This window comes from Apodemus sylvaticus, chromosome 19 (assembly GCF_947179515.1).
Source record: "Apodemus sylvaticus chromosome 19, mApoSyl1.1, whole genome shotgun sequence".
NCBI lineage: Eukaryota > Metazoa > Chordata > Mammalia > Rodentia > Muridae > Apodemus > Apodemus sylvaticus.
Genome location: NC_067490.1, coordinates 4,745,937 through 4,768,641, shown reverse-complemented (window position 1 = coordinate 4,768,641; position 22,705 = coordinate 4,745,937). Strand labels below are relative to the sequence as shown.

The 22,705-nt window shown below is 52.3% G+C and overlaps 1 protein-coding gene across 1 annotated transcript in view; it reads right to left on the bottom strand.

The window, feature by feature from the left end:
* The window catches only part of Pacsin1 (protein kinase C and casein kinase substrate in neurons 1), a 49,426-nt gene extending 28,110 nt beyond the window's left edge, over positions 1-21,316 (bottom strand). Inside the window, 1 exon segment of the mRNA XM_052163605.1 lies at positions 21,103-21,316. The gene's annotated coding sequence lies outside the window, so the exon portion shown is untranslated.
* Between the last annotated feature and the right edge of the window lie 1,389 nt (positions 21,317-22,705).

The following is a 22,705-nucleotide window of genomic DNA, read 5'->3' as shown; positions in this document are numbered from 1 at the left end:
GTCTGAGTCCAGAGAGAGGTGGTCAAAGAGAGGGCAGGAGAACAAACAAACAGAAACACCCAGATAGATAAAAAACACAAACCAGCAGCACCAAGGCAAACACAACACTGGGTTCTCAAGAACCAGAAAACAGACTGAGAAGCAGCACTTTGTCCAAGGGAAAACAGATCACAGTGGCTTGCTCAGGAGACAGAGGCAACTGAGAGAAAAGAAGTGTCCCACCCCCGGCCCCCACCCCCAACTCCCGACCCCACCCCCCACCCCTGTCCTGAGAGGACACTCCTGTGGGTGACTTGGGATGAGGTCTCAGTGACAGACACAGAGTTCCTGGTAACACATCTGGGAGCATCAAGTCAGAGAGCAAGGCGGAAGACAGGATCCACTTCTCTGGTATTCTCTACAGTGTGAGCTGAAGTAACAACATAACAATTATCGAGCTGTTCTCACATTCTCTCTGCACTCTCCCAGTATGGGATATTTAAATCAGCTTAAAGGACTTTCAACTGTGGGTAGGCTTCTAATCCTCCTCAAAGATAAAACCACACCAAGGTGACAAGCGGATAAATATTAAAAACACATTTAAGTCGGGCGTGGTGGAGCACCCCTTTAATCCCGTCCCTGGGAAGGCAGAAGTGTGAGAACCACCTGAGATCAGGCCATCTGGGTCTACAGAGCGGGATCTAGGACAGCCAGGACTACGCAGTGAAACTGTCTCAAGTCAGCTCCCCAGTTCCATTAATTAATAACACAGCCTGAGCCGGGCGTGGTGGCACACGCCTGTAATCCCAGCACTTGGGAGGCAGAGGCAGGTGGATCTCTGAGTTGAGGCCAGCCTGGTCTACAGAGTGAGTTTCAGGACAGCCAGAACTATACAGAGAAACCCTGTCTCAAAAAAACAAACAAAAAACAAAACAAAACAACAACAAAAAACAACAACAACAAAAAAAAACACAGCCTGGGCCACCAACTGGACATTCCAGAAGCAGGAAGTCCAAGGGACAGTGGACACTGAGAGGGGCCACTGGAGCACACGAATGCGGGCTGGGCATGCGGCTCGCTCGCTGGAGGGCTTGCTACCCTACATGAAGCCCTGGCTTCCCTCTCCTGCACCGCACAAAACAGGCAGTGCTTAGAAGGCAGAGGCAGGCGGATCTCCATGAGTTGGAGGCCAACCTGGTCTAGAGAGTAAAAAAAGGGGGTGGGGGGACTGAAGAGATGGCTCAGCGGTTAAGAGCACTGACTGCTCTTCCAAAGGTCCTGAGTTCAAATCCCAGCAACCACATGGTGGCTCACAATCATCTGTAAATGGATCTGAGGCCCTCTTCTGGGGTGTCTGAAGGTTGAGGAGCTGCCTCATCCATTAAAAAAGAAGAAAAGGAAGGGAGGGAAGAGGAGGAGGGGAGGAGGGAGGGGAGGAGGGATGGGAAGAGGGAGGGGAGGAGGGAGGAGGGAGGGGAGGAGGGGAAGAGGGAGGAAGACAAAAGCACAAGTGTGTCCAATGCCAGGCCTTACAGAACCCAAGGCCTGCTTCTGCACCCGTACCCCAGCCTCCTCTGCTGTGACCCCCCACAGTGGACAGCCCACACTTAGGGATGCAGCAGCCTCCACAGTCATGTGCTATATTTAGAGATGACGCCCCGGTGCTCCATAGAACAGCATTAGCAATAACATGAGGTGAACCGAGCCCAGCCGGCCCCCGGAGGAGACGACCAGGAGCTATGCCTTCCCTCATGACAACACCCAGGCACTCTGGGCCACCGAGTCACACGGCTATTTCTGCTATTTCAACCTGCAGGGGACAGTGGGGACATCCAACTCAAGTGTGGAAGTCAAGTGTGGAAGTGAGTGTCTGTGCCCCACAGCCCTTTGTCCCCTGCCTTCCCGGCTGGTCCTGGATGTGTGCGGGGGAGGGCACAGGGTATGGCTCAGTGGCATGTATGTGCTTAGCGTGTGTGAGGGAGGCCGTGAGCTCCATCTCCAGCACACACACAGGTGCGCACGCATGTGCACACACACTCACATGTGCACACACACAAGTACATACCGGCTCAGCACTTGCTGATATATGAGGCTTTCCTGGGTTCTGTGGGACAGGAGCGTCATTCCTGGCCTGACTCCACCAGGTCAAAGGGGCACCCCTCCCCCAAGACATGTTAAAACCACACAGACATTGCCGAGTGTCTCCTGGGAGGAAGTGACCTCAGACCGAGGAGCTTCTCAGCAGAGTGGGTACTGGTTAAAGCACACACTGCAGGCTGCGGTGGCGGTTCAGGGCTCTTTTCCCAACTTGGGAGGCAGAGGCGAGAGAATGTCTAATTCAAGGTCGGCCTGGGCTACAGAGTGATCAAGGCGAAACTGGATTAACTCAATGAGACCCTGCCTCAAAACAAAAAGTCAAAACACGAGTTTAGCCTCCCTCACACATGTGAAGCGCACAGGCTAAAAACACAATCCTAGCCCAGTGGTGGTGCACGCCTTTAATCCAGTACTCAGGAGGTAGGAGCAAAGAGATCTCTTGAGTTCAACCCCAGCCTAGTCTATAGTTGGAGTTCCAGGACAGCCAGGACTGCACAGAGAAACCGTGTCTCAAAAAAATCCTGAAACAACAACAACAACAAAAAACCTGCCTTCAATCGCTGAGCCAGCTCTCCAGCCCCAGCCCCTAAAATGTTTTTGAAACAAAGTCTCACTTTGTAGCCATAATCACACCTGGCCTTTGAAGGCGGGTGCTGGGGACTGGAACTCAGAACTTCACGCTTCTTTTACTTCAGTGTCGCCCATGCAGGGGCACGTCTCAGAACTGCCTTCCATCAGTCAGGGTAACGTTCCATCTTAAATGCACGCCACATTTTGTTTACCCACTCATCTGCCAATGTGCTGCAGCCAGGAGAACCATGGCCCTCGAGGCCCAGTATCTCCTTACTATCGCCTTAGTCTCTCCTTTGAAACCCTTCTTTGAGGTACTTAAAATTTCCAGTACCCAGAAGAATTGGAAACAAAGATTTCAGTTCCTGGATCCCACGGAGGACCAGCTGTTCTGTGGATGGCGCAGTTTTGCAGTCTCGTGCAAGGCATCTCGTCCTGGTGTTCCTATATCCTCCTCAACAATGACCGTTTTTTCTATTTTGGGGCTAACGGCTGTCACCAGCAAGTGTGAAGTGGCATCTTTTGTGGACTTGATTTGCATTTTGTTAGTGATTACTGAGGTTGGACACTGTTTCGCAGACCATCTGTGTGTCTTCTCAAGCAAAGTGTCTATTCACAGCCTTTTCCTGCTTGTTTTTGGGTTTTGGTTTTGTGCAGAGCTGGGGGCGGAAGCCAGGGCCTTGCAAGTGCCCAACCTCCCAGCTGCAGGGCTTGCTTGCTGTTTTTCCTTTTTGTTTTGTGAGATAGGATGTCTCAGTCAGGGCTTTACTGCTGTGCACAGACACCATGACCAATGCAAGTCTCATAAGGGACAACAGTTAACTGGGGCTGGCTTACAGGTTCAGAGGTTCAGTCCATTATCATCCAGGCAGGAACATGGCAGCATCCAGGCAGGCATGGTGCAGGAGGAGCTGAGAGTTCTACATCTTCATCTGAAGGCTGCTAGGAGAAGACTGGCTTCCAGGCAGCTAGGATGAGGTGGGTTTTTTTTTTTTTTTTTTTTTTTTTGTTGTTGTTGTTTGTTTTTGTTTTTTGTTTTGTTTTGTTTTTTTCAAGACAAGGTTTCTCTTTGTAGCCCTGGCTGTCCTGGAACTCACTCTGTAGACCAGGCTGGCTTCCAACTCAGAAATCCACCTGCCTGTGCCTCCCAAGTGCTGGGACTACAGGTGTCTGCTACCACGCCCACCTAGGATGAGGGTATTAAAGCCCATACCCACAATGACACACCTACTCCAACAGGGCTACACCTTCTAATAGTGCCACTCCTTAGGCCAAGCATATAGAAACCATCACACAGGGTCACCAGACTAGCCTTGTTCTTGAGAGAGAGGGTCTCACTCTCTCACCAGGTTGGTCTTGAACTCAGAGATCTGTCTGCATCTGGCTTCCAAGGGCTGGGACTAAAGGAGTGCACCATGATGCCTGCTAAAAATGATTACTAATTCCATTTTTTAAATGTATGTTTCTGTGTGTCTACGTCCAGTGTGTCTGGGTGCTGGGGGTGGTAGGTAGAGGAGAGTGGCAAACCCCTGGAGATGAAGTGACAGAATGTTGGCGCCCTCTCCTGTGGGTCCTGGAAATCGAACATGGGCAACAGTAGCCAGTGCTTTTAACTAGAGTTATCTCTCTGGGCTATTTTCATGTCTGGTTTGGTTTTTTTGAGACAAAGTCTCACTATGTTGCCCTGAATGGCTTAGAACTTGCTGAGTTCCTCCTGCCTCTGCCTCCTGGGAGCTGGCATTAGCACTAGAAGCCAGGGCGCTGCCCCAGGCCCAGCTGCATGCCTAATTTTAAACTGTTGTTGGATTACATAAGTTCTTTATCCCTGGACATGCTGGCTTGCTGCACCAACAGCACACAACTAAAGCAGGAGAATTAAAAAAAAAAAATCCAAGATCAGCCTAAACAACTGAGTGTGTCACACACAACCATAGCGGTCAGGAGGCAACATACGCAAGTCAGTGTCCTCCATTCTGCTGCGCGGGTCCCCGGAGCAGTCTTAGGTTTGTCAGCAAGCATCTTGCGGGCTCCCAGACCCATTTCTGCTTTGATTCTATTTTCCAGATTTATTTTTTTAATATTTTATTTTAAAGATTTGTTTTCTTTTTTGAGGGGTGCGGTGTTTCAAGACAGGGTTTCTCTGTGTAGCCCTGGCTGTCCTGGAATTCACTCTTTAGACCAGGCTAGCCTCGAACTCAGAAATCTGCCTGCCTCTGCCCCCCAAATGTGGGATTAAAGGCGTGCACCAGGACCGCCTGGCTAAGATTTTTTTTTTTTGTTCGTATGAATGTATTGCCCCATGCATGTGCATCATGTGCATGCAGTGCCTGAGGAGACCAGAAGGGGGCGATAGATCCCAGGGAACTGCAGTTATAGATAGTTGTGAGCTGCTATATAAGGGCTGAGAACTGAACCCAGGACCTCTGAAAGAGCAGACAGTGCTCTTAACCTCTGAGCCATCTCTCCAGCCCCTAGATTTATTTTTATTTTATATGGTATAAGTATACTGACTGTATCTATGTCTGTGCATCATATTCAATCCTGACGCCTTCGGAGGCCAGAAGGATGTCTGTGAAGAGACATGGATGATGGAGATCTAACCGCGTCCCCTGCAAGAGCAAGTGGTGCCGTCTTGCTCCCTCCATGGCTGAGCTGTCTCCCAGACACCGTTCTTACTTTTAATTGTCATGTCTATGAGTTTGATCAATGGTACAAGTGTAGGGGAGAGATTCTCAATATTTCTAGTTCATTCCCATTTAACATCTCCAAAACCATTTATTTAGCTATCATTGGTTGGGTGATACTTGTGTTAGGGAGACTGATTAAGCTTAGAGCCTACAACATACTAAATAAGCGCCTGTCACCACGTGTTACGTCCCCAGTGCCCAAGCCTCCTCCTCATACACACCTAAACAGTCACTGCAAGAGTTACTGGAAGAAATGTCAGTCATTCACACGTTAGTATAATTACATGTACCTGGCTAGCTCGCCCCCTAACGCCTAGCGGAGTAGAATCCAGCTGGTTTGGTGGGTAGGGGAGGGCAGAGATTAGGAATCTTGATGAAGAAAAGCCTTCATAAGAGGTGCTCCTGCCAGGCGTGAACCAGGAAAGGCTTAAGTAGGCCTGGAGGCACAGGAGGCACAAGCAGGACTTTGAGTTCAAGAACAGCCTGGATTGTCTCAAAAAAAAAAAAAAGGGTTTGAATGATAGGCAGGTGGATTTCTGAGTTCAAGGCCAGCCTTGTCTACCAATGAATTCCAGGACTGTCAGGGCTATGCAGAGAAACTGTGTTTCAAAGAACCACAAAGAAGGAGGAAGAGGAGGAGGAAGATGGAGAGGAGGAGGAAGGGGAGGAAAAGGAAGAGAAGGAGGAAGAAGAGGGGGAAGAAGAGGGAGAAGAAGAGGGAGAGGAGGAAAAGGAGGAGAACAAGAACAGGAAAGATGTCTCAGCTGGTGAGGCGTGCATGGAGAACCTGCATTCCATGCCCCAGAGCCCATGTAAAGATCCTGAGACTCAACCCCTCTGTGCCCTCTGACCTTTCCAGAGCTGCCGTCCTGGTGAGGGACAGCAGTTCTGATGGCAGCGGGAGGCCCTGGCCTCTGCCCACAGACAGCAGCGCATGTCTGGGGACTGGGGAGCAGCCACTGTTTCTACAGCCCAGTGGGACACAGCTCTGGCACCTGGGGAATGACAGGAGAGGTGAGGGTTCTATTGCCTTCAGCGTGGGCATGCTGGGGGATAAGCCACCTCGGACCTGGACTCCACCCAGGGTCTGCTTCTCCAAGGAGGCCCGGCAGATACTCTGTCACTGGATGGAAGTCCCAGATAATGTCCCCTGAGGGAGCCAGGGTTGCTGGACCCCAGCTGAGGGCCAGCGCAGACAGGTCAGAGCTGCCACAGAGCAGGGCCACAGTGACTGAGACTCTAGAAGACAGCCAGGTTGACAGCCGGCAGAAGCAGGGTGCAGCAAGGCCTGCAATCCCAGCACGCGGGCTGGAGGCCGGGTAAGAGTTCAAGTCATCCTCAGCTACACGGAAACCTCAAGGCCAACCTGGACTACGTGAAATCCTGTCCCCAAACTAAAACTAGGAGTTGGAGAGGTGGCAGACAGTGGTTAAGAATACTGGCTGCTCTTGCAGAGGACCTGGGTTCGATTCCCAGCACCCACATGGTAGCTCCTAACCATCAGTAACTCCAGTTCCAGGGATCCAACACCTTTTTCTGACTTCCGTGGGCGTATAGTATGCATACATACATGCAGACAAAACATTCATACACATAAAATAAAGTAAATAAATCTATTTTTAAAGTTTTAAAAATGTTAAAAACTTAACTTTTTAATTTTAATTTTTTTAAAGTTTTTAAATTTAAACGTTTTTTTTTTAAGTTTTTAAAAAAAAATTAAAATTTACAGTAGAGGTCGTAGAGGTGGCTCAGTAGTTGAGAACACTGGCTGCTCTTCCAGAAGATCTAGGTTCAATTCCCAGCTCACAACTCTCTGTAACTCCAAGATCTGACACCCTCCCACAGTCATACACACAGGCAAAACACCAATGCACAGAAACAAAAAATCGAAGTAAAAATAAATAAAAAGGCTGGCCATAATGATGGATACCTTAATTCTAGTACTTGGGAAGCAAAGACATACAGGTCCCTGTGATTTCGAGGACAGCCGGGACAGCATCATAAGACCCTGTCCCTCCAAAATAAGCTAATTAACAATTTAAAACCAAAATAAAATAATAAGAAAGGTGGTAAAAAAAACTATGCATCTGAGGTACCACATCGGAGCCCTCGAGGCTGCGGAGCCATCTGTGCACACACTGTGAGAACACTGCGATGCTCAGCCCCACCCCGCCCCGCCCGGCCCCACCCCAGGTGGACTCCATCTCCTTAGGAACCACAGGGTGAGGGGAATCTTTACTCCCTGCCACACCCAGCGACAGGCCGGAGGGTTGTGGGTTTACACCCCAGGCTTCCACTGATTTCACTGGAGCCAGCAAATCCCATGACCCTTCAGCTGTGGCCGGCCCACTTATGGTGAGCTGACTAGGGCTAACCCTGCGGGCCGGAAGGGCTGCCCCTGTTCTCCAAAGATCTTAAGCAAAAGGCTCGCTGTCCGCAGAGATCTGAGGAAGGAAGGGCCACTGTCCTTGGGCAGAAGTCTGTGCTTGAGTGTCTCTGGTCCCCCTGCCCGGTGTTGACAGGAAGCTGAGGAGTCTGGCATCAGGGATTAAAACCCAGGAGCTAAAGTGTCTGGGCCGCTTGGCAAGCCACACAGGGCAGTGGCGGGACACACGCAGACAGACAGACAGACACACACACACACACACACACACACACACACACACGCGCGCGCGCGCACACACACACACGCGCGGCCTGTGCCCTGTGACTGGCCAGGGAGGAATGTGAGGACCCGGCCACCATCTCGATAGGGGACAACTCTGTGAGCAGCTTCCTGCATTGAAGCCTCCAGTTTCCGAATCTTCGCCCAGAGCCCAGCTCAGACCTTCCTAACGCTCGCACCTCCATACTGTACAGCGGTGAGGAACGGTGCCTGCGAGGTGGCGGGGACAAACCGCCACGCAGGGGGTGATGCCCCATCATGGGCGCCTCTCCCTGCCGCTTCCAGCTCCCTGGTCCTGCTTTCTCATCTGCAGGGCCGGGACGGTCAGTCGCACCCAAGTCACAAGGCGACAGTGGAAAGTTGTGGAGGACGCTGTCTCACAGCACCTCCCCTCCCCCACATCTGACAACTGTGCTGTTTGAGAAAACGCGAGCAGACAAAGGCGGTGCCTCGAAGCTGCCCCTGCCCCACCGTGCTCTGCCTTCTGCTGCAACATGAAAGATGTTCCTCCTCCTGTCCCCCTTTCAGAAACACTGTGTTTCCTCCAACAAAAAAGGGCGGTGGTGGCACACGCCTGTAATCCCCGCACTCCAGGAGGCAGAGGCAGGTGGATTTCTGAGTTCAAGGCCAGCCTGGTCTACAGAGTGAGTTCCAGGACAGCCAGGGCTATACAGGGAAACCCCGTCTCGGAAAAAACCAAATCAAAAAAAAAAAAAAAAAAAACCCAAAAAAGCCTTTACCAGCTATGCAAGGTTGTGTATACACGCACGTGCACGCACGTGCACACTCTGGTGCATGTGTGCACAAACACACAATGCACATTTGCACACGTGTGTGCACATGCACACAAAGGCATACATACGAGCATGAACTTGCACGTGCACATGTGACGTGCACAGGCACCACACATGTACACACGAGTGCATGCACACACACACACACACACACATACACGCATGTTTTGCTCAAGAAGGTCTGAAACCTGGGAACTAAAGTTAGTGTCGGTTCTAAGCCTCTCTGTGGGTGCTGAGACTCAAAAGCCACAAGTGCTCTAAACCGCCGAGACATCTCCAGCCTCCCTTTATTTTCAAGACTGTCAGATTCGTAGCTAAGTGACCGGAAGGCACAGAATGCTCCCCGAATCCCCACACGGGGTCTCCTCACCTAGAGCACCCTGCACCCAGGGGCACAGTTGTCAACTGACAGTTCTCCATGGTTACACCATCCTTCCCCACACCCCCGTTTGCACCGGGATTCACACCTGGCCTTGGGGAGTCTACAGGACCTGTCAGGTGCAACTGGAGGTGTGTGCTGTTCTAGGACCACACAGATCAGCTGACTTGCTCTGAAGGGCTGTCTATCCTGCCCCATTCCGCCTTAAACTGACACCACTGACCCTTCACTGTCTGTGCACTTCGTCTTCCCTGACCCTCCAACCGCCAAGTAGCCGCCAAGACTGGCTCTGGCTCTGTAATGTGTTTCCGCCTCAGCTCCTCTGTTCAGGCATTAATGGCTCGGGTCTTGGAGTGCTGTCTAACTGTCCGGACAAACTGCCCACTACGTACGCATTAAAGGGTGTCCTGATGGCTTGGCACTTCCTTGACATTTGCACCACAGCACATTAAGGCCCTGATGCGTTCTGCTGTGAAGAAAATGCTTAGCTGGGTGTGGCCGTCTATGCCGGCAATCCCGGCACACAAGACAGAGGCAGGAGGGTGGGGAATTTGAAGCCAACCTGAGCTACAAGAGACTTTGTTTCTAAAGTGAAGGAGGGGATGGTGAAGGGCTCAGCAGGGAAAGGCACGCCTTGACACACCAGCTAAGCTGAGTTCAGTGTCCTGGACCCACATGGTAAAGGAGCAAACCCACTCTGGCAAGCCGACCTCCATGTGGATGCATGACAAATGCATACAAACAAATTAAGTGACTGGGCGGTGGTGGCGCACGCCTTTAATCCCAGCACCTGGGAGGCAGAGGTAGGCGGATTTCTGAGTTGGAGGCCAGCATGGTCTACAGAGTGAGTTCCAGGACAGCCAGGGCTATACAGAGAAACCTTGTCTCAAAAAAAACAAAACAAAAAACAAACAAACAAAAAACAAATTAAGTGTAAGTTTTTAAAGTGATAAAGCATATATATATATATATACACACACACATGGCAACACTCCATATCCCTATACACGTACATATACATATACACACATATACATATGTATATATACACACATGTACCTATACGTATCCATATCCCTATACATATATACACATGTCCATATCCCTATACATATCCCCTATACATATAAACACATGTCCGTGTCCCTATACATATGTCCCTACACATACACACATGTACCTATATGTATCCCTATACATATCCATACATATACACACATGTACATATATGTATACATATCCATATTCCTATACATATCCATATACATATCCATATACACACATATATGTATCCATATACATATACATATGTATACTAGTGTAGGCTGGTGAGGGTACGTCAATTGGCAGAGTGCTTGCCTAGCGTATACGAGGTCCTCAATTCTATCCCAAGCACCAGAGAAACTGGGCACACCTTGATAATTGGGAAGCTACAGGCAGGAAGATCAGAGGTTCGAAGTCATCTTTGGCTACACAGTGAGTTTGAAACCAATCTGGGGTACATGAGACCCTGTCTTAAAAAAAAAGAACAAAACTCCCTCACATAAATGTTCCCTGAGTGTCACCAGAGGGGCACAGCCTCCAAGGAAGCCCACAGACCTCAGGTGGCCTCAGCCTCCACTGCCACAGCCCTGTGGAGCAGGGAGGCCTCCTGTGAAGCCCCCATCCTGTGTCTCCTGCTCACACACACCTCCCAGGCAGACCAGTCCTACCTGCTTTCCCTCCTCAGTATCTCAAGACTTGATTTCTGTGAGCCTGGCTCGAGGGCCCTGGCAGCTGCCACCCACTTTCAGCCTTTTCCCTGGGCCCTACCCTGTCCCTGGGTCCAGCCCAGTTCCCTGTGTGTCCTGTGCCAAGGGGGGAGGGGAGCCATTTCCCCCACCATCATGCCCTGCTGAGCAGGGTCTGCCCCTTCTTCAGGGCCAATGAGAAAGGTCTGGGAATGGGGCAGAGATGAGGGGGGGGGCAGGAGATGGGGGAGGAGGGAATCCATCAGAAGAACTTTGTCAAGTAGGACAGGTGAGATCCTAACCAGTCACCCAATACCCAGCCGGGGCACAGGGCGGGGCTGCAGCCTGATGGGGCTGGAGATAGGGGGACACCCGATACCCCACTGGAGGAGGGGCGGAGGACAGGAGAAAAAAGCCTCCGTACAGCCTGGCGTTGGAATCACACACTCGCTGAGGGGCCTTGGCTGGAAGCCTGAGGGCCCTCTGTGACTCAGTATACCCATGTAGATCCGGGCTGGAGCTCACTGGGAGAGCACTTGCCTGGCATACTGGGACTCTGGGTTTCCTCCCAGCACTGGAAAAACGAAATAAAGCAACGCCCACCAAGCATCATCGGATTGTGCACGTGAAGGAACCCAGCACGGTGCACGGCACACAGCCGCCATTGGGCAGCGAGGCTGCAGAGCTCCGCTGGGGCCCTGGGACTTGGGCGGAAGCGTCCAGGGAACAAGGACAGAGTGTGTGCCCTTCACTGAGTGGCCAGCACACAGGCCAGACTCAAAACTGACTCCTCCGTATCTAGTACAGTGAGCTGAGCGCACAGCTGGGCGCAAGAAGCCACCAGCCTGGGAGGGTTTACGTCACCAGGCAGGAGAGCACACCCTCAATTGAGCCGCATCCCCACCTTACACTGTGAGACCGAGACCGGGTCACATAAAGCCCAGGCTAACAAAAAAAACAAGTCCAGAAAAACAAAACAAAAAAAAAATATTTTTTGGTTGTAGGAGAGGAGGGCCTCGAACCCCCAGAACCTCCTATTTTCGTTTTCCAAGTGTGAATTTGGCTTGTTTTATTTTTAATTTTTCTAATATTTATACGTGTGTGAGTGATATGTATGTGTATGTATGTATGAATATATGTATGTATTATGTACATATATTATGGTACCCATATGGAGGTCAGAGGAAAATTGGTGCCCGGGAATCAAACTCAAGTCATTGGGCTTGTTGGCAGTTGCCTGAGCCGTCTTGAAGACTTGGGTTGTTGCTGTTGTTGTTGCTGTAGTTGTCAGGCCGCGCTATGCAGCCCTGGCTGCCCCGAACCTTTCCTAGGGACTGTGCCTGGCCTTTGATTCACAGAGGGCCGCCTGCCTCTGCCTCCTGCAGACTGAGACTAAAGGTGTGCATCACTGGGCCCGGCTGGGAGGTCACTGAAGAGTTGATGGGAGGAGGGACCCTCAGCACAGGGGAGCAGGCGGTCCTGTGGTGTCCCCCCACCCCAGTCCAGAAGCATCAAGCGGAGACTGGGAGGAGAGGCGGAAGTTGAGGAAGCCGTGATTCTGAGGGTCCCGATGCAGCGCTGAGCCGATCTCCTGCAGCTGGCAGCACCGGGAGAACCCAGCGACCACCTCACAGAGTGCGGGGGACCCTGCCAGAGCCCGGGCTGTGGACTGTGCGGGCAAAGCCGAGGATGACTCACAAAACAGCCAGGGCCAGGTGGAGCAGAGGGCATGCGCAGAAGCAGACGGGGGGGGGGGGGGGGGGACGGGGGGGGTGTCTGCCAATCACAGCGCACAGGCCGGATCTCGGTCTTCAGGGTTTTCTTTTGATTGCTGTCTCAAGTAGCCCAGGGTACCCTCAGATCTGACACGTAGCTCAGGCTAACCTTAATTCCCCAGCATGTATAAAGCCCTGGGCTCCATCTCCAATGCTACAGCAAATAGGGAGGGAGGGAGGGAGGGAGGGAGGGAGGGAGGGAGGGAGGGAGGGAGGGAGGCAAGGAAACAGAAGAGAAAATTGCCCAAAGTCCCTATGGCAGACAAGATGGCTCGGTGTGAAACGGAGCTTGCCGCCAAGCCTGACAACCGAGTTTGATCCCTGACACCCACACTGTAGGGGAGAACCGACTTCTGCAAGTTGTCCTCTGACCTCCACACGAGTGTACGTGTGCACGTGCACAAAAATCTGATTTAAAAATTTTGGTTGTAAGCTGGGCGGTGGTGGTGCACACCCGTAATCCAGCACTCGTGAGGCAGAGGCAGGTGGATTTCTGAGTTCAAGGCCAGCCTGGTCTACAGAGTGAGTTCCAGGACAGCCAGGGCTATACAGAGAGACCCTGTCTCGAAATAAAACAAGTCCAAAAAAACAAAACAAAAAAAATTTTTTTTGGTTGTAAAATATTGTTATTTGTTTGTTTATTTTCGTGTGTGTGTGTGTGTATGTGTGTGTGTCCTTATGTGAGTACATGCGTGCCACGGGCTTTCAGTGACCTCGGATGCCATAAGAAGCAGCCGTGGGATCCAGAGAAACTGGAGATACAGGTAGATGCAAGCCTCCACACCACGTGGGTGCAGGGAACGAAACCCGGGTCCCCTGCACGTGCAGTCAGTGCTCTTAACTACTGAGCCATGTCTCCTCACACACACACACAAACACACACACACACCCCAAAAAAACTTTTTTAAAAAAAGAAACTCTTTACACCCAGCATGATGGTGCACACCTTTAACCCCAGCACTCAGGAGGCAGAGGCAGGCCGATTCTCTCTCTATCAGTCTGAGGCCAGCCTGGCCTACAGAGCCAGTTCCAGGACAGTCAAGACTACATAGAGAGACCCTGTCTCACACAAACAAACAAAGAAAAGAAAGTCCTTGAGCTGGAGAGATGGCTCAGCGCTCTAGAGCCATACATACATGCGCACATATGTACACACGCACATACAAACATACGTACATACATGATTTTTTTTTTCAAGACAGGGTTTCTTTGTGTAGCCCTGGCTATCCTAGAACTTGCTCTGTAGACCAGGCTCGAACTCTGAGATCCATCTGACTCTGCCTCCCAGAGTGCTGGGATTAAAGGCGTGTGCCACGATGACCCTTAATAAATAAATCTTTTTATTTTAAATTTACAAATTAAAGACAGAGGAGAGAGGAGATATCAAGTAGAGAGAGAAAGTAGAAAAGTAGAGGCCCGCCAAGGCCACGTGGAAAGAGCGGGAAAGGGATGCAGAGGGAGGGGGAGCAAGTGGGCGAGGAGAGAGAAGCAGAAGACAGGGAGGAGGGGCCAAGCATCCCTTCTATAGTGGGCTGGGCCTACCTGGCTGTTGCCATGTAACCGTGGGGAGGAGCTTACCTAGCTGTTGCCAGGTGACTGTGGGGGTGGAGTCCAGACGCACTACCAGGGTCTTGGGGCGTTGCCCTACGTGACTGATGGCCACAGAACTATAGAGAACCGAGGGCTCCTGTCAGAGGCCTAGTGTCTGGGAGCACGGCCAACGGTCCGTCCCTTGCAGAATATCTGCGGGGGTCTCCCGAGGTTAAGCCTAGCTCAACCAGAACACAGACTGCCTTTCACGGTCACACAGCCTTTTTTTTTTATTTGGTTTTTTCGAGACAGGGTTTCTCTGTGTAGCCCTGGCTGTCCTGGAACTCACTCTGTAGACCAGGCTGGCCTCGAACTCAGAAATCCACCTGCCTCTGCCTCCCAGAGTGCTGGGATTACAGGCGTGCGCCACCACCGCCCGGCTGGTGCAAACCTTTAATCCCAGCACTCAGGAGGCAGAGACAGGCAGATCTCTGAGGGTTCCAAGCCAGCCAGGGAAGCATCATGAGACTATGTCTGAAAAGAAAAGGAGAAAGAGGCTGAGTGTGGTGAGACTGGTAATGCTGCCCTCGGGAGGTGGAGACGGACAGACAGATGAGACAGCTGCTGAGGCCAACTGGCTCTGTAGCAAGGACCAGGACAGTCAGGTACAGAGCGAGGCACTGTCTCAGGGATGAAAACCCTAAATAAGTAACAAACCCAGGCTGGCTGAGATGCGGGTAAGGATGCTTGCGGCCAAGCCTGAGTTTGGCTTGGCCCTAGGACCCTCAGTCGTGTCATCCCTAGGGCCCTCACGGTGGAAGGAGTCATCTCCCAGAAGTTGTCCTCCAATTTCCGCAAGGACACTGTGACACAGGCGTGTTCTTCCGTCCCCTTGTCCTATACCTCCTGACTAAATTAATAAATGTAAAATAATAATTTAAAAAGGGTCCGAGAGAAATGATTTAATGGTGAAGAACACGGGCTTCTCTGGCAGAGGGTCTGGGTTCAGTTCCCAGCACTCACAGGGTAGCCCACCGCCATCTCTAATTCCAGTCCCAGGGGACCTGACACCCAGCAGATGCCAGGCACACACGGTGCACGGACGTACGTGCAGATGAAACACTTGTACACACTTTAAAACCTTAAAAATAAAAAGCAAGGCGGTGGTGGTGCACGCCTTTAATCCCAGTACTCTGGGAGGCAGAGACAGGCAGATCTCTGAGTTTGAGGCCAGCCTGGTCTACAGAGCGAAAACCAGGACAGCCAAGGCAATAATAATAATAATAATAATAATAATAATAAATAGTCAATCAAATCCTAATCATATACAAAGTCTCCTGCTTTGACCTACCATGAGTCACAGTTATCTTTTCACGTTGCCCCCAGTATCCCCAGGCACCTAAAACAGTGCCTGGTGTACAGCATCTGACTAAATGACACCAGAATGAAGAACCACCTGGGGGAAGGGGGTCCTGACCGGATTCGTCCTCCTGGTGACTCGCCACGGACCTTCGCTGTGTGCTAAGACAGCACCGACTGGGCTCACCCCCTAAATGGTATTTCCAAAAAAGGGGAGAGCTCCCCGAGAGATGTGAAGGTTTGTCTACCACACCCTCCGCCAGGAAAAGGCTTACTGCAAGGATTTGTGCTGCCTGCGCTGGATTAACCTTATTTAGAAACTCCACCTTGCTGGTAAATCTCTGCCCCATCTGAATGGGCAAGCGCTCGCTTGGCGGCGTGTAGAATCAGTTTACAGACACAGCATTCAAACCTGCTCTGTGGGCTGGGGCGGTGGCTCGGTGGGTAAGAGGCTCGCCCTGTGAGCCTCAGGACCCGAGTCTGAGTCCCCGGAATACACATCAAGCTGGGTACAGAAGTGTCTGTAATCTCAGCGCTCCTACGGCCAGAGAGGACCGGGGAGCAAAGAATAAGAGACCCTGTGGGACAAAATAAGAGGCCTTGTGATGGACCCTAAGGCCTGAGGTCTCCCCTAACCACAATGCTTGCACAGTTGAGCGCGCGCGCGCGCGCGCGCACACACACACACACAGACACACACACGTTAATTTCAAATAAGTACCCACCACCCCTCTCCCAGGACAGAAGAGGAGCAAATAGGATATTTCTCTCTTTCCTTCTGCAGCCCTAAACAGCGCCACCTAGAGGCCAAAGGGCGCCAGTGCCATTCAGATTTCAGATAAAAGACAAATCTAGTTTGTCTTTTTTTTTTTTTTAATCATTACATTTATTTGTTTATTTATCGTGGAGCGGTGTGCACCACAGTACACTCATGAGGGGTCACAGGCCGACTCGTGGAGGTTTGTTACCTTCTTCTACTGTGGGGGGTCCCCAGTGTTGGCAGCCATTGTGTCTATCCTCCAAGGGACCAGATCTGGACCAGCCCCAGATCAAAATGTTTCTATTAGGGTTAAGCCCAGGACTTTCACAGGAGAATGCTCAGCATGTACTCTGTCACTGAGATATCATGAAGAAAAAAAAGACACCTTTTATTACAATTATGCTCATGCAACATTCAGAATATATTTATGCTAAAAACGAATGAAACGAATTTTACTACACCAGCTTTTACATTCCCCCCCCCCCCAATATCCTTGCTTTATTTTATGTGTATGAGTGTTTTGCCTGCATGGATACCTGTGTGCCCTGGCGATGTCAGAAGAGGGTACCAGATGCTCTGGGACCAGAGCTACAGAGAGTTTTGATCTATGTGAGTGCTGGAAACCAAACCAGTAGGTCCTCTGCAAGAACAGCCAGTACCCCTAACCACTGAGCTACCCTCCCACCAGCATTCTCCCACCATGTGATGCTGACCGCCTCTGGCCCCCCCCCCAGTCTTCCGGAACCCCAACTCGAAGACTCGAGGCACCTCTCCAACGCCCACTTTCATATCATCCAAGCTCCTGCCTCACAAAGACCACAAAGGTTCCTCCTGTCCACCCTTCCTGGAGCTAAGCATCCTCTGTCACCGTGGCTGCTCAGGTCCCGTCTATAGATGCCCCACACTGGTCCCCAGCAGCTGTGCGAGGACGCTGAGACCTAACTGGACACACCCGAAGATCCTGCCAGCAGTGCAAAGCCCGTGGGGTCATCTGTGATCGCCACTGTCCCTGAACTGAAGCTTTGCTTCTAGAGGTGGGTGGCTTCTGTTGGGTACCTTGTAGGGCCCTGGCCACCCCGTCCCAGTCCTTCATGGTCTTGGAAATCAACTGCAAGGTACACGGGCAAAGGGCTGTCTGTGATGGCAGCTAACGGCTTTCCAGTCCGAGCTAAATGATTCGCAGCGAACGCCAATTATGTTTGTAATAAGAAAAGAAAGGAAAGCTTTCTGTTTAAAACGGCCTCACAGTCTAGGTTAGACTCAAAATCAGCTGCAAGGCTGGACTTGGTTCTTAATCCTCCTGCTTCTGCCTCCCAAGAGTGTGTGTGCATGTGTGTGTGCATGCATGTGTGCGTGTGCATGTGTGTGCATGTGTGTATGTGCATGTGTGTGCATGTGTGTATGTGCATGTGTGAGTATGTGTGTGTGCATGTGTGTGTGCGTGCATGTGTGTGTGCGTGTGTGCATTGTGTGCGTGTGCATGTGTGTGTGTGCATGTGTGTATATGCATGTGTGTGCATGTACGTGTGTGCATGTGTGTATGTATGTGTGCATGTGTGTGTGCATGCATGTGTGCATGTGCGTGTGTGTGCATGTGTGTGTGCACATGTGTGTGTGCGCGCGCGTGTGTGTGCATGTGTGTGTGCACACATGCACACACACACACACGCGTGCCCTCTTCAGAGGATGTGTTGTTTCCCAGCACCCACCCTGGGCAGCTCCCTGCTTCCTATTAACCCCAGCTCCTAGGGATCCAACACCATCTGCCTCCGCAGGCACCGGGCACACCTGGCACTCACGTGCACATCTACACATGATAAAAAGTAACAAAAAGACTCTGGAGGCAGAGGCAGGTGGATCTCTTTGAGTTTGAGGCTACTCTGGTCTACACAGTGAGATTCTGGCCAGTGAACTGTCTTTAAAAAAAAATTATATACTGCCAGGCAGTGGTGGCGCACGCCTGTAATCCTAGTACTTGGGAGGCAGAGGCAGGTGGATTTCTGAGTTCGAGGCCAGCCTGGTCTACAGAGTGAGTTCCAGGACAGCCAGGGCTACACAGAGAAACCCTGTCTCAAAAAAACAAAAAAAGAAAAAAGAAAGAAAGAAAGAAAAAAGTTATATACTGGGGCTAGAGAGATGGCTCAGGAATTAAGAAATCCAACTGCTCTTCTGAAGGACATGAGTTCAAATCCCAGGAACCACATAGTGGCTCACAGCCATCTGTAATGAGATCTGATGAGGGGTTTGAGGTAGGGGGAAAAAAAGAGATCTGATGCCCTCTTCTGAGGTTTCTGAAGACAGCTACAGTATACTTACATGTAATAAAAAAATTAAAATATATATATACTAAGCAAGGTAGTGGTGGCACATGTCTTTGATCCCACCGTTCGAGAGGCAGGGGCAGGTAGATTCTCTGGTGAGTTTGAGACCAAGCTGGTCTACAGAGTGAGTTCAAAGACAGCCAGGGCTACACAAAGAAACCCTGTCTCAAACAAAACAAAACAGTATAATAATAACAATAATAATAGAAATGGGAAAATCTTTTAAATGTAAAACTAAGGGCTGCTGTTCTATTATCACAGAAAAGACCTTGCCCAGAATCTCCCCAGGGAGGGGCTAGGGGCGTGGCTCAGCACAAAGTGCTTGTCACAGCATGTTCCCCTCAGGTCCTCCTCTTGCTTCCTTGGGGAGGACCACCGGATCAGAGAGCTCCTCCCCTGTTGGCCTTCCTAGCCCGCCATGCCCACAGAATCTTCTCTTCTTCAATGAGTCTCCCATGACCACACCCGGATGCAGGTATGTCCTGAGGAAGAACCTTTCAAGTGACCGGAAGTCACAGAGGCCCCACTACCTACGTCACACTTTCCAGAAGTGAAGGTCTGTCTGTGTCAGGCCTTGGGGACACCAGTCGAAGACACACCTCCTTCAACCACGGACTGTCTCCATAACCCGGGGAAGATGTCAAAGACTGGGGCAATGGGTCTGTGAGAGAGCAAGGGAGCCTCAGAAGGCTGGCAGGCGGGAGCAGGGTGGCCTTGCTGAGGAACTGAGAGTCAGAATTCAGAGCACAGGGGAGGAAGAGGGGTCAGCTGACTGGCAGGGTGGCACCGCCTACTCAGGGAGGGCTGTGCACCTGTCAAAAGGACAAGGCTAGCCAAGAAGAGCTCTGCAAAGGCCCGTGTCACCTTTTACACACTGGGGTAACTGGGAAGGACCCCAGAAGAACCCAGAGTCCTAGCAAAGCCTGGCCAAGGCCCACCCAGCCCTGGAAACTGACCCGGATTGTCTTGCTATAGTTGAGACGCAGCACCATAGGAGAAATCACCAACCCAGAAGCCTGGAGAAAGGGGGCCCCTCAGCAAAGGGCCAGGCTCTCAGGGGACACAGGGGGGGTCCCTCGACATGTCCCTGGGGACATGGGGGGGGGGCTCAGCAAAGGGCCAGCTCCTAGGAAGCCAGCAAGTCAGTCAGGAGGCAGCAGGCCAGAAGCCCCTCCAGTAGTCACAGCTGACATTCAACCCTAGGTCTAACGGAGTTTCTTGGTGACTCTTTGGTCCTGAGGAATAGAAAGACCCAAGGGGCTCCCCTCCATCTTCCAGCTTGCTAGATATTGCCCAGAATTTACAAGTTCATTCATTTGTTCATTCATTCATTCATACTGCAAACATTTCGTCAGTGAGGAGGGAGCCCTTCTCAGACACTGGAGTACTGACAGACAAGTCAGATTCTTAACCTGAAGGCTCTTTGGTCTAGAGTGGGACAGGCCAGACTTAATAACCTCCAGGCTGACAGGGTTCAAGGGCCGGAGGTGACCTCTCCCCTGGGGCGCCAGGAAGCTGCTTAGAAAGGGTGATCTGAGAAGCCAGGCAAACATCTGATAAGAAAACCAGGCTGTGGGCAGAGCGCCCCAGACCACTGGCAATCTGCACCCCAGCTGTGCCAGGGCCCCGACAATGGGCTATTTCTGGTTGTGCCTAGAAAAAGCAGGTGCCGCCTGTGTGAGTTCCCCCAGGCTGCAGAGCTGGGCTTGGGGGAGGGGGGGAGGGGGGCAAGGCTGGAACTTAAAAGCTGGGGTCCGTCCAAGCTCTGGGGTTTGCCACTGTGTCGCAGACACATTAATGACCCTTTAACCTTTCCACGGCCTCCTAAAAGGTGAGCACGACCAGGAGAAAGAGCGTCCCAACCGTGACCAAATGGGCTGAGGTTGGTAGAGAGAAGAGGCGGTGTGGTGTGGCGCAGAGAGGAATCTGCAGCATCTGCGGGGGCCTCTCCGCAAAGACACCTCCTCTCCCCTTCCACCTCCCACCCCCAGCTGGTGGGGGGAGGGGTCGGAAGCAAAGAAGGAAGTACCTGTAATCTAAGCCAGACCTCGCTGGCTGTGCGTCTCCGCAGCCCACTCTGATCCCGAAATAACGTACGCACCAAGCTGGCCTCGGCCCACCCATCCCAGCTGGTCCCAGAAAAACACACTCAACACCGGGGGGGTGGGGAGGCCCCAGCTTCCCAACGATCCTATTTCCTGTCCCTTTCCCCAGGGTAGAGGTCTCTCGCCTTTAGCATCCCCAAGGGGCCATCCTGGCACTGCCTGGGTCAAGCACAAGAGCATCCTGAGGCGCGCGCCCACCTCTCCCCCAGGTATCTGCCCTCGGCTGTATCCAACGCCGTCACACGCTGGGTACCTGCATCCCGCACTGGGGCCCTAGACTCCCCCCAACCCCAACACTACTCCCACCCCCACCCCCAAACCCGCGCTGTCTCCACGCTTTAGAGCCCCTACCTGGGCGCCGGGGCACCGGACACCATCAGCAGGGCGAGCGGCAAAGCGGGCGGCGGCGGCCCAGCCTTAAGCCCGGATGGCTTCCCGGGGGAGGAGGAGAGGAGAGGAGGAGGCTGGCGCGACCGCCGCGCGTCTCTCCGGGGCTGCGGGAAGGAGGAAGGTCAGAGACTCCGCGGAGCGCAGCGCCGCGCGGGGGCGGAGGCGGCGCGGATTAGAGCGGCTTCTCCGCGAGCCAATGGCGGCGCGGTGGCTGCGCAGGTGGCAGCGCCGCGGTACCCGGAGGCCGCACCCGCCCGGCCGCCTGCTCCCCAGCTCGGCGAGTGTGGTTCCTCCGAGCTCCTAATCCCTGCTTCTCACGGGGGCGGGGGATGCATGCAGGACAGGGGTTTGCGGTCTAGCCCTGGCGCCATGACCCCCTCCCCTCCCCGTGTGTGTTGGGTCCATGGAGAACAGGAGCCTTCAGCTAGCCAAATAGTGAGGATGCTCTCCTCCAACCCACCCCATGGCCCACTCCCTGTCTCAGATCTGCCAGAAGACCTGTGTGGATCCTCAGGCCAGGCACCTCAGCTGGCATTTGGAGGCCTTTTGGAGGCTCTCTGTGGCTTGGGGATCTAAAAGGTGACCCCCCTCCCCCAGCTGCTTCTGTCTTGTATTCTAAACGCTCCCCGGAGCCAGGCTGCTGCCCCAGCGAGAGCAGAAGATTCATCCGGTGCATCCAGAAGGTGCCACAAACCAGAGACTAAGACCAGGAGGAGAACACTGCCCACCTCTGCCCCTCCCTAGCTCTCGCTCCAGAGATCTTCCACAGGCTTCGTAGAAGGAAGTCTTCCTGAACCCGCGGTTGTGAGCCTCACCCTGAGCTCTGAACTTCACCAGTCCGGGGACTCAGAGGAAGGCCTGCTGCTGTCCACTCATTTGCTAAGAATTCCGTGGACTGAGCCTGAGCCAGGCAGTGGTGGCGCACGCCTTTAATCCCAGCACTGGGGTGGGGTGGGGGGGGCAGAGGCAGGCAGATTTCTGAGTTCGAGGCCAGCCTGGGCTACACAGAAAAACTTGTCTCGAAAAACAAACAAACAACAACAACAACAACAACAAAAGAATTCCGTGGACAATCTTTATTGTTAGAGCCTAGAAGAAGACATTGCCAAACGAACAGGCCATAGGCGACATCTCGTCTGGGCTTGGAGCAGACAGTGAGATGAGTGGATGTATTAGTCAGGGAACGGAGGGATAGAATGGATGTCTATTACGAAGGGACTTGTTAGATCGGCTTAAATGATACAAGTGTCTGCACGCTGGGCAGGTTGAGGTTACCGCAGCTGCTCCGGGACACCGGGTTCCTCAGTAGTCCTGGAGTGGCACTGAACGCATGGAGGATTCCCAAAGAGCCCCGGGAGTCACGACAGGCCTTCAGGAGACATGGGAAAGTTGAAACGGTAGGGTTCTGGTTGCAGCGGCCGCAGCAGCTATAGAGTAGATGCATTCACCAGCTTGAAGCAAAGGTGAGCAAGCAAAGGGCACGGTGCCCCTCCCCTGCCTTCCTACACCGGCCGCCCCAGGAGGCTCCGCCCACCATGGCAAAAGAGAGTCTCTTTCTCCCTCC